Genomic DNA, 12,221 nt, shown 5'->3' with positions numbered 1-12,221 from the left:
TCAAAACTATATATATGACTTGGGTGCCATCAGTTAGAAACGAAACCAAGGCATACAACTCTTTACCCTCATTCCTTAGCCTCTGAGCTATGCCCATACACACACACGTGTGTAATTCACCTATTATCCCTTTTTTAAAAGATGGAATCACTCGATCATTGAAGATAAGATTAAAGCAATCAAGCAGGCATATACATACATACATACATACATACACACACACACACTCCTATAAATTTTTTTTTTTTTTTTTTTGTGTATTGATATTCATATTAAAATATTTTTGGTCCACCGACAAAAGGAGGGTGGACCTGTAAATTCACCCTTGTCCGTTTGTCGGTCCGCACTTTTCATTTTTTTTTTAATTTTGCACAAACATTAAACATGATATGAGTAAAAAAAAGTAACAGAACGGATTTTCCGTGAAAACTCCGATTGCCTCCTAGAGATGTCTTTTTGGTTACAATGGCTAAAATTGACACTTTTGTGGTTATTAAAAAAAATTGATGCCTTGGATTTTTATAAAACTTTCTGAAAAGTTGTAACTAACTGATTTCTATATAATTTACATAATATACATAACGATATTCTTGGATGTGCTTTAGGGATTCTTTTAGGGCTAATAAAAACATTCCATTTTTGGGACTATTTTACCATATTTATCCAAAATTTTTTGTGGATGTCTATTTAGCAGTTTTGCACGGTGTTGAACTCAGATTTAAATATGTTAAAGCCTGGGGGACTTTTGGGGCTAAATGTTGGGGGAGGGGCATGATGGACTTAGTCATTTCTTTTTTTGCATGGTGCAGAACTCAAATTTACATATGTTAAGGCCTAAAACTGTACCGTTTGTTCATTTTCACCAGGATTTGATGTCCCTTGGGTACTTTTGGGGCTAAATGCCTCGTTCACTATGCACTTAAGGGGGGGGGACTATGCATGCTTCACTTGTTTTTTCTATTTATTTAAAAGAAAATATAACTTTGTTATATATGGATTGTGGAATTGCTTAATCTGCAAAAGATCTAGATAATTTGCATATTCTTTTAAACATTCATTTTAATTAATTCCCTATTAGTTTTTTTGGTTTTCTTATGGGATGATCATCTTTTTAGTTAACTATTACGTGTAATTATATTCATGCAGATATTCTACATGATTTATACTTGCATAATATTTGCGTAAAATATTATAGTAAACACAAACCTCTTTTTATATATATATATATATATATAGTTATGTATGCATATGTGTATATATATATTTGTTTAAAAATCTTTTGCCTACCAAACTCCTGTCAGTTTTTGGTCTACACATACAAAACAATATATAGGGTATTCGAACTCATGCATAACTTTATATATAGGTATATAGGCTAGGAAAAATCGTTGCAAAAGTGTAAAAATTTTAAAAAAAAAATGGAATTTGCCAAGTAAAAATCGAACGATAGCATTACGAATATGCATGCATAGCGTAGTAGCTACTGGTTTAGGTTTTAATTTTTAGCCTTGCAGCAAATATATCTTCATAGCTCAGGCATTAACATCAAAAGAAAAAGTAAATTGTTTGGGTTTCAATTCTCGGTGGTGTTACGCTAGTCTTTTTTTTTTTTTTTACTTTTTAAATCATTACTATATATTGGGTTCATTATAATATAATAATAAATATGAAATCTGCATTAATCAAAATATCATATTTAAGCATATTTTTAAGTGTATTTCACAACCAAGCAATGCCAGGCGGCCTGCTAGTATATATAAAAATTCACCTGTCATCCCGTTTTTTTTTTAAAATGGAATTGCCCGATCGAAGACAAGATGCAAGCAAGAAAGCAAGCAAGGTGCACAGAGTTTTTTAATTATATAGATAAGCAAATGCTGTTAAAACATAATTCATCTACTGGATTATACTTTTTCTATACTTCCACTTTTTTAAAATCTTTTTTGTGTCACAATCCAAAAAATTCATGTGCCATAAGTATCGCTAGCATTTCTGATTCGTCACATCCTCAGGTGACAAAAAACTAGAAAAATAAAAAGATATCAAAAAGCGTTCAGAACACTTTCAAATTTGCATTAAACTTAATACATGAGTAATTAGACAATTAAAAAAGATTCTATGAATTTCAATTTCCCTATATAAATCCCTTAAGTTAAAATTTTGAATATTTTCTAGGATAAAAATCTATCGACTTTTTATTTTTACACAGAAAGATAAGAAAATAAAAAATAAATAAAAAATGGTAGAATTCTTGAATGCCGTCAACTAATCGACATCAAAACATTTAGCACTTCAGCCTTACCATTCAACTATTGTCAGATTGATAAGAGATAGTTGCACATTCACACAAGAGCCCTTGAAGTCGACTTATGCCTGCCAAATTTCAATTTTTTTTTCAATTTTGACCCCTTAGCAGCTATTTTTACCAACTAAAGACTAAATCAAATTTGTTCCACAGGTTCAAATCTATATATCAAGTTTAAAGTCTGTAGACCTAAAATTGACAGAAGAGTTTGGTAGAAACCGTTCTGACAATTTTAGACAGACAGACAGATAAGGTCACTTTTATATATGTACTAGCAGCCCATCCAGCGTTTCCCCAGTCGCAAGATACACTTAAATGTGAAATTTTAATTCATGCAGACTCCGTATTTATTGTTAAAAACAATCCTCTATTGATTATTATATTGAATCTAATATATAGTAGTGAGATCAAAACTAAAAAAAAAACATGACTTTTGCATCATCAGTTAGAATTGAAACCAAAACATACAACTCCTAACCCACATTCATTAGCCTCTGACCCATGCCCAGATGTGCATACATATATATAAATAATGGTTGCGTCGATTGGTTTCCTAGATGTAAATCCAATGAAACTCACATGATTATTAAAGAATGCTCAATGGAGGACAGAGCTGTTATATAGTCTGTTTATTATACAAACATTATTGGTTATGTATGTGCATACGTTTCAGTGGAATCCCAATTCAAGGATAACACTTCATCAAATCAAAAAAGGATCGATGATGTGGTGTAATTGGGATTCCACTGAAACGTATGCACATATGTAACCAATAATGTTTGTATAATAAACACTCTCTCTATATATATTATATATATATATATATATATATATATATAAAGCTGTGTGTGTGTCTGGTTACAAATAGGCTCCTATATGGTTGACTATTTTAAAAAACTGATTACATATAATGATAGAGGATGTATCGAGACACAGGAATGGGTATGTTTGATCTGGCAGAACGGTGGTTCATTAAAATTGTGGGGGTCTGCGTCCACAAAGTATGGAAATAAAAAATTAAAAAAAAAAAAAACGGTTACAAGTGTTTTTGATATAGATGTACATAAGAATACTTTGATAAGTATGTTTTAACTTAAATAGGGATGGTATAATAAAATTGTGGGGTCTGCGTTCACGCCTGGTCTCCATAGAATGGAATAGGCACAAACTTTAATAAAGACTTTTCGTATCTATCTGCGTAAGTATACTTTGATAATTCTGGTTCAGTTTGAAGAAATATGGTATACTAAAATTATGGGGTGTTCGCTCGAACCTGACCTCCATAGAATGAAAATATGTCATAAAGTTTAACAAGGTTTTTTAATATAGATCCACAGAATATTGTGCTAAGTGTTTCAGTGTGAACAGGTATGGTGTAATAAATTATGGGGTTTATCTATTTTATTTTTACTTTCATCATATTTTGCTTTGGTTTTGATACCCCCAAATAAGAAGCTATCTCTTTACAACTCTTCCTTTTCATAACCTATCATACTTTCATAAATCAGAGTCCATTTTCTGTATGCTGTTTTTGAACCCAGTCAACGACGGGTACTTTTGCTAGTATATATATATATATATATATATATATATATATATATATATATATACATACATACATACATACATACAAGTTAGAAAAGCATTTTTTTTTATAAATTTTACAAAGTAAGGTATGCAAATTTAATACCTTACTTTGTAAAAAGTATAAAAGTGCACTTTGAAGATAAATAAATTTCAAATTGAATCTTGTACCTTTATTTTTAAAGCCTATAGTAAAAACATTTTGTTTAACAATTTTCATGCCTTGGATGAAATGCTTTTCTAACTTGTATCCTATCTTTTTAAGATTATATTTTATTTAATTTATTAATTTGGATTTAAAAAAAAGAGGAATGTGATTTTGTATGTATTTATAAAAACTCTCCTACTCTGTTTCAGCTTGTAATTCTCCTCACTCCACAACTCTTTTTTGCAACTCTCTCTTTGTCATACATGTCTGAATAATAAGAAAATCTGAATTTTTTTAACAAAAACTTTTTTAGATTAATTTTTTTAAAACTTCTTTCAGAATAGAAAATCTTTACAATTTAATAAGGAACATATTTCATATAGGTTTCATCAAAAATATTCAGTAGATAACGAAAAAAATAGAGATGAAAATTTCAAAATGAGTGTATAACTGGTTACGCTCAATAGTAGTCCTCACTAGCAAAAGACTTTGTTATTATTATTCTATTATTATTTAAAACATTTTGTGTCCTGCGCTTTCACACGAGGACTTATATATATATACTAGCATTTCAGCCTGGCATTGCCCGGGTGTTTGGAGATTTATGTTGAGCAAAAAAAAAAAAAAAAAAAAAAAAAAGAGCGGTAAATTTTTTAAACTTTGACCCCTATTATGACCCCTTAACATTTATTGTTTGGAGCTCAAATCAAGTTAAGGTAGATCCATGTCCAAGGAACCTATATCTAAAATGTCAAGTGTTTGGACCCCCAAATTGGCGGAGGAGTTTGGTAGAGTACTCAAAGGTCAAACCGTGGAACATTGACCTCTTAACAGCCAAATTTCTGGCCGACAACGCATTACAAAGATTTTTCAAAATCTCAGTAACCTGTATATAAAATTTCGAGTCTGTACACTTAAAATTGACAGTTATTGCGGAGGGAAATGTACACAAACTCACACACAGACACGTTCACTTTTATAGATATACTAGCATTTCAGCCCGGCATTGCCCGGGTGTTTGGAAGTGTATGTTGAGCAAAAAAAAAAGTCATTTTTTTTAACTCTGACCCCTATTATGACTACTTTACATTTATTGTTTTGGGCTCAAATCAAATTATTAAGTTAGATCCATGTCCAAAGAACCTAAATCTAAAATTTCAGGTGTTTAGCCTCAAAATTAGCAGATGAGTTTGGTAAAGTTCTCAAAGGTCAAATCGTTGAACTTTGACCCCTTAACAGCCAAATTTCTGGCCGAAAACCGACCAAAGATTTTCCCAAATCTCAGTAACCTGTATATCAAATTTCAAGCCTGTAGACTGAAAATTGACAGAGTTATTGTGTAGGGAAATGTACACAGACAGACACACGTTCACTTTTATAGATATACAGATATATAAATTCACCTGTCATCCTTTTTTTAAAAAGATGGAATCGCCCATTCATAGGAGACAAGATGCAAGCAAGCAAGGTCCACAGTTTGAAAATTATAAAGATGTACACGTATTATCTTTGATAGAAATAGATTAATAGAGCAGGGAGGGCGAGATGAATAAAAACAAATATGCATGTTAATTCTTTCAATATTTTAGACAAGTTCAACAACAAAATATAAAACCTGTTATTTGAACTACTGCTCTCATCTTGACATTCTTATTTTCACAACATTTCGACAAATTGTAACCTCCGACCTTTCACAGATGCATCTCTTTGAAATATGATACTAAGCGCACAAAAGATTTTTGCCATTGTGGTAAAAAGACAAGTCTTTCTGTGTATTTTTTTTTTTTTTTTTTTTACACAGGAATCACCACTCATCAAGGCCCGGAAGCCACTCGAGGATCAGGGTTAATGGGTATACATTAGTCAATATGATTATAGTGTTATAGTGTAGTAAACCTAAGTAGTGGGAATTTTGTAAATTGGATTACTTAGGGGGACGTTCATCCTTGTTGAACTTAGAGAATCCTTCTGTCAAACATGAGACTCTGTAAAAAAAAATTTGGATCAGAACTTTATTTAATCTAGGGGATAGCGTGCCTTGTGCTCTGTCAGCCATGATTGTGCAGAAGTCGTAAGTAATTCACAATTGTATTCTCACTATTAATCGTACTGAGGATTTGATCTTCGACCTCCAGAATAGTATTGCTCGGAACTGTATTTTATTTTATCTGTTATGCCACAGCTGAAACATGAGGCTAACAGCAGTCCGAATAATCCAAATTATCATTCCTCACCTCAAAACTACAGAAATATAACATTTTATTACATCCCTTCAGCCATCAATCCAAAGCTGCTACAGCAATAAATTTATGATTTATTCCAACTGGCAAGGAAACACTGCGTCACCAAGGAGCAATAATTCTTTTTAGCATATTTCTTTATTATTTTAGTTAAATATCTATTATAAAGATGCTTTTAAAATTAACTTTAATCTTTTGTTTTCCTATAGAGCATAAATCACTAACAAATTTTCTTAGATACAGTAGAACCTCGGAATACGGCATTAAACATTAGAAATAAAATACAGTACAGTATATAATACACAGGTATATAATCAAATAACATTATAAATAACACTAAGGTCGGGCAAATGCCGTAACCAGGGGCCGGAAAAACATTGTAACCTGAAAAGACCTAGGATCACCGTATTCCAAACCATTAGATAGTTTAGTGATAAAGAGATGCAGCTCTTGTATACTCAATAATACGATGCAATTTCAGAACAATGCATTTTGATTTCATTTTTAATATGTAAATAGTTTAACGGTATTTTTATTAATACTTAAAAAAAAAAAAAATTTAATAGTATTTATTTGGATTTCATTTTTAATATCGCAACACAAACTTTTACTGGGCATCAGGAATATAATTTTCAAGACATTTTCCATATTTTCAGGGATTTTTCAAGAAATTCAAGGACTGTTCAAACTTGTACGAACCTTTCGCTCATTCGTTTTACATGTGTACAACATTTCACGTTTTAGCAAATAGCCCAAGGTTAAAAACAAATAACAAACAAGGGAGTAGGGATAAGCAAAAGTTACAAAGTGGACCCTCCTTTTAGTCCTCACTTTCCAAGAGCAATATTTCGGATTTCAGAGTTGATTATTTTGAGTTAGTAGTATGTGAGAATTTTCAATCCTCTCAAAGTCTCCATTATTCAACTCTCAATCTATGAATCTCATTAATAAGATTCAGAAAGAAAGATGAGTAGTGACTGAGTATAAAAAAAGAAAAAAGTAAAAGGAAGAGGATAAAATAGAAGAGAGGAGGAGGAGGATTACTTATAAAAATCAGTCGATGCGGTTACCAGACAGCTAAGGAAGCAAGTGGACAAAAGTTAGCACTTATATTGAATTCAAAATCTTTGGCATAATACGTTCTTATATTCATTTTGAATATTTCAGTAGAATCTTCCATACTGTCGTACAAATGTTAAAAAAAAAAAAAACAAATCCGTTCAAGTGTTTAGTAGCAAGCAGAAACAAATAGCAAGTCAGACCCCTCCCTTGTCTGCCCAAAATAAATTCAGTAAGAAATGCATCTTTTATAACAAGTATTATAAACCCAACTGGCTCAAATTCTTGCATATACTCCTATAAATCTGGGGGGGGGGGTACTGATATTCATATTAAAAGCCCTTTTTTCTATTTAAAAAGAAAATATATCTTTCTTATATATGGATTGTGGAATTTCATTCATCTGAAAAAGATCTATTAATTCTCTATTAGTTTTTTTTTTTTTTTTTTTTTTCTTATGGGATGATCATTTTTAGTTAACTATTACGTGTAATTATATTCATGCAGATATTCTACATGATTTATACTTGTGTAAAATTTACGTAAAAAGGTTATGGTAAACACAAACCTCTTTCTATATATATATATATATATATATATTTGATTAAAAAATTTTGCCTAGCAAACTTCTGTCAGTTTTTGGTCTACAGACATGAAACTTAATATATAGGGTATTCAAACCCATGCAAAACTTTACATTTGGGTTTTAGCCGAGGAAAATGGGTGCAAATATGTGAAAAGAAAAAAAAAATAGAGAATTTGCCAGACGAAGGTCGAACGACAACATTACGAATATGCATGTGTAACGCTATAACTATTGGTTCATGTTATAAGTTTTAACCTTGTAGCAAACATGTCTTCATAGCTCAGGCATTAACGTCAATGGAAAAAGTAAAATGTTTTGGTTTTGATTCTCGGTGGTAGCGCACAAGTCATTTTTTTTTTTTTTTAACTTTTTAAATCATTTCTATAAATTGGGTCCAATATAATATAATAAATACAAAATCTGCATTAATCAAAATATATTTAAGCATATTTTACGAGCAGGCAAAACCAGGCGGCCTGCTAGTTAAAATAAAATTGATTTTTCAACTCTCCAAAAAGACAACATAATTTAAATATGGTCATGCTAGCTGCCACTACATGATGCATGTTTCTGGAAATTAGCAAATGCTTTCATTCAGATTTTGTAAATTTCTACAATATTTCCAAACAATTCATACTTACAGGAGGCATAACGATGCTGTACTTAGTTATGTATATATCACTAGGGCTGTGACAACAGCATATTCTTTTCATCGTTTTGACTCTCGAGTATATATCCGACACAGTTACAGTTAATCAACCGAGAACCACATCACTATATAAAAACAAAATATTAACTGATATATACTGGATAGTCAAAACAATGAAAAGAATATGCTGTTGTCACAGCCCTATTTATCACCAACAATGCATTCCCTAGGTATATAATAACTGCTCCCTTCCATTTTGCTTTTCTTTTTCTCCAGCAATTTCATTGGCTGCTCAGAATCATTCCTTTATTTAACAGATTCCATTTGCTGATCATATGCAAAATTTGTTTCAGAAAATTAAACATGGCGTCCATCCATTTTCGGTTCATTAAAACCATCCAAAACGTTATTTATCAGGCATTACCAAATACAAAACATTCAAACTGGCTTATCGTTAACGTTACATACAACTTTAGCAACTTCTTCAACAAAGACATTACAAAACCGTTCACTTTGTTGTGTGAAAATCATTCAGAAACATTAGCTGAGCTAAGTAAACGCGGACAGACAGATAGTGAAGGGAATGAGGGAAGTGTTAAAATCTTTGATTCACCTATTGCTTCATAAGAACAAAATAATTACAATTTCACTAATTTATGAAACTAAAATAGAAATTCCGTTTTTTGCAACTGCACTGAAATAATGCTTATAAGTTATTTGAAACATTTCCAGTTGACATGTATGAGGTGCCTTCAATAAGTCTCCAGACTTTTTTTCATATAAGCACTTATATTGATAGTACACACGTGAAACTAGTCCCCTTCAAAGTAATCTCCTCCGGTTGCAATGCACTTGTACCATTCCAACAACTTTTGGAAGGCTCCATGGAAGTCCTCGTGTGCGACTCATCACAGCCTCTTATCTCCTCAATATGACAGCCTCAAAGCTTAGGGAATAGCAAAAAGTCACAGGGAGCAAGGTTTTGACTCTAGGGAGCGTGAGGAACTGTCTTCATGCCCATCTTAGTCAAATAGTCTGTGGCAAAGATGGAGTTGTAGACTGGTAAATTGTTCTGGTGGAAACGCCGCTGACCAAATATGAAGATTGCTTGCCTCTTCCGACGGAATCTCTTTCTGAACCCCCTTAAAACTTCAACATAGTATTCTTTGTTGACTGACTGTCCAGTGGGAACCCAGTGCATGTAAATCATGCCTGTGCTGTCAAAAAAAGGGATCATCATAAGTTTCTGGGTGGATTTGCTGTTTCTGGCCTTCTTGGGTCTGGCAGAGCCAGCATGCTTCCACTGAAGACTGTCTCTTGATCTCATGGTTTTGATCCAGCTTTCATCGTAGGTCACCAGAGCATCACAAACTGTAGGATCTGAATTGATCAGCTCGATCATTTCTTTGCTGTCACGACATCTTTTTTTTATTTTTTATTTTTCTCTGAGTACCCTTGGGACAAATTTGTGCAAATCTTCCACATCTTCAGCTCCTTGCAAATAATTGTGTGTACAGTTCCCACACTGACATCAAACTGAGCACTTATTGTCGCTATAGACACACGACGGTCCTTATCCATGAAATTCTTTATTTGGCCAATCAATTCTAGTGTTCTGACTTCTTTACTTCTCCCACACCTCTCATCATCCCTCAAAGACTCCCCGCCTTCCTTGAATCTATTATGCCACTCAAAAGTTGATGCTCGATTCATGCAAGATAGTCCAAAAGCAGTCTGAAGCATTCCATACGTTTCTGTGGCATTTTTTCCAAGTTTAAAACAAAATTTTATAGCATATCCTTCTTCTAAAGTGTCCTCTCGTCCAGATTGCATTTTTAAAATTCACCAGCTGTGACAACCAGGCTTCAGTAGGGTTCATTCTGTTCATTTGCACCTGAAATCAGTCATCTCATAAGATGTATAGCAAAATCAGTCATCTCATAAGATGTATAGCAAAATCAGTCATCTCATAAGATGTATAGCAATAAGATACTGAATTTTCAAGAGTCTACAACAATTGTAAACGCCTGTACAAAAAAAAAAAAATCTGGAAACTTATCGAAGGCACCTCGTACCATGTAAACACAAAACAAGATTACAGATGAATATAATATTTTTATAAACATAAAAAACATTTTTACACAATAAAGAGAATAAACTTAGGAATTCAAAATGTATATTCAATATATTTTTTTACGTTAACATTCTTTTATATCACCCTGGATAACAAGTACTGCTAACATTAAATTGTTTTTTAAAACAATATGTAGATAAGCAAATGAAATTGTTTTGGAGTATTAAAATAATTTCCAATGTTATCGATTATGTTTATCCATGTTTTATCGTTGTGAAAATATCAAGATGAGAATAAAAATCCACCTTATCAATGTTTATCTCAAAATTACTGAAAAAGATTCTTTTTTTTTTTTTTTTTAAATTAAAGAAAAAGGGATTTTTTCCCCATTTTAATTAAGTTATAAGTTCCCAATGAAATGTTAAAGACAAACCACAAAGTCAAGAAGAAATAGAATAAACAATGCAGAGAAAGATGGGAATGTTTGCATAGACCAAACTTCATAGGATGTTAGGAAAGTTTAAAAAAAAAAAAAAAAATTTTTTTAAAATCACGGATGAGGATAATTGCAGATTTTAATGAAAAATAAAGACATTATGCCAAAAATTGAAATAACTCCATTGTTTTGCAAATTGGTGAAAAAAAAAAAAAAAAAAAAAAAAAAAAAAAGAAACTCAAATGCCATTTTGTAAAAAATTTATTTCCACAAAAAATCTGAGTAACAAAACTGAAATGAAAAAAAAATTCAATGAAAAAATTAATTTTAAATTTTTCAAAAGTCTTCTTTTTCTGGCATATCAACCCTTTTATAATTCCTACTTACTTGCCTTTCCATGAGGAGAGAATTAGATAGAAAGTCGGTTACTAATGTAGAGAAAATCCGAATCCCCAAAAATGGCACCTTGGAGCGAGATAAAAATTTAAATTACCTCAGTTCAGAAGGATTTCTCATTCACTGACCAAGGGCAGAAAATAATTTTTTTTATTGCATTTTCACCTCAAACAAAGTACAGTGCCACTTTGATGTAGGGGGCTACTATCTAGGACATAATTTCTAGGGATACTATGTAGAGAGTTAAGCAGCAAGATGTTTGTTTACATTACACTTGAACTTCTGCATGTCAGTACAGTCAAGTAAGCAGGAATCTGGAATGGAATTCCAAAGTCTAACAGTCCGAAAGAAGAAACTATTAGAGCAGGCTTTCTGGCATCTAGCTGTGTAGGGGTGGGATTTTGCTGCATATCAGGTTTGTCGGGGGTATTTATGGCGAGGGGATACAGGGACTTGTAGTTCATCAGAGCACCTACCGTTAAAATACTGGTAAAACATTTCATCGATGGGACAGAGGTTTAAGCCTAGTTGATAGGTTGGTGACTATCTTTTAAATCCTGTCTAAGAGGGAGAGACTAGTAGCAGATGCACCAGCCTAAATGTGGCAACAATACTCCATACATGGGCGAAAACTGACCTTGTAGAGGTATAGGATACTCTCAGGCATAAGTAACTTTCTAGCACAGTAGAGAGAGCACACCTTTTTTGCAGCAGCCTTGGCAATGCCCTTAATGTATCTGTCTG

At 32.3% G+C, this 12,221-nt stretch overlaps 1 protein-coding gene across 1 annotated transcript in view; it reads right to left on the bottom strand.

The window, feature by feature from the left end:
* The window catches only part of LOC145297726 (protein RER1-like), a 146,089-nt gene that overhangs the window by 16,772 nt on the left and 117,096 nt on the right, over positions 1 to 12,221 (bottom strand). The gene's annotated exons all lie outside the window — the stretch shown is intronic.

The sequence above is a fragment of the Euprymna scolopes genome, chromosome 18, assembly GCF_053919585.1.
Source record: "Euprymna scolopes isolate OS-2025 chromosome 18, ASM5391958v1, whole genome shotgun sequence".
In the NCBI taxonomy this organism is placed as follows: Eukaryota; Metazoa; Mollusca; class Cephalopoda; order Sepiida; family Sepiolidae; genus Euprymna; species Euprymna scolopes.
This window is presented reverse-complemented; position numbering and strand designations above follow the sequence as displayed.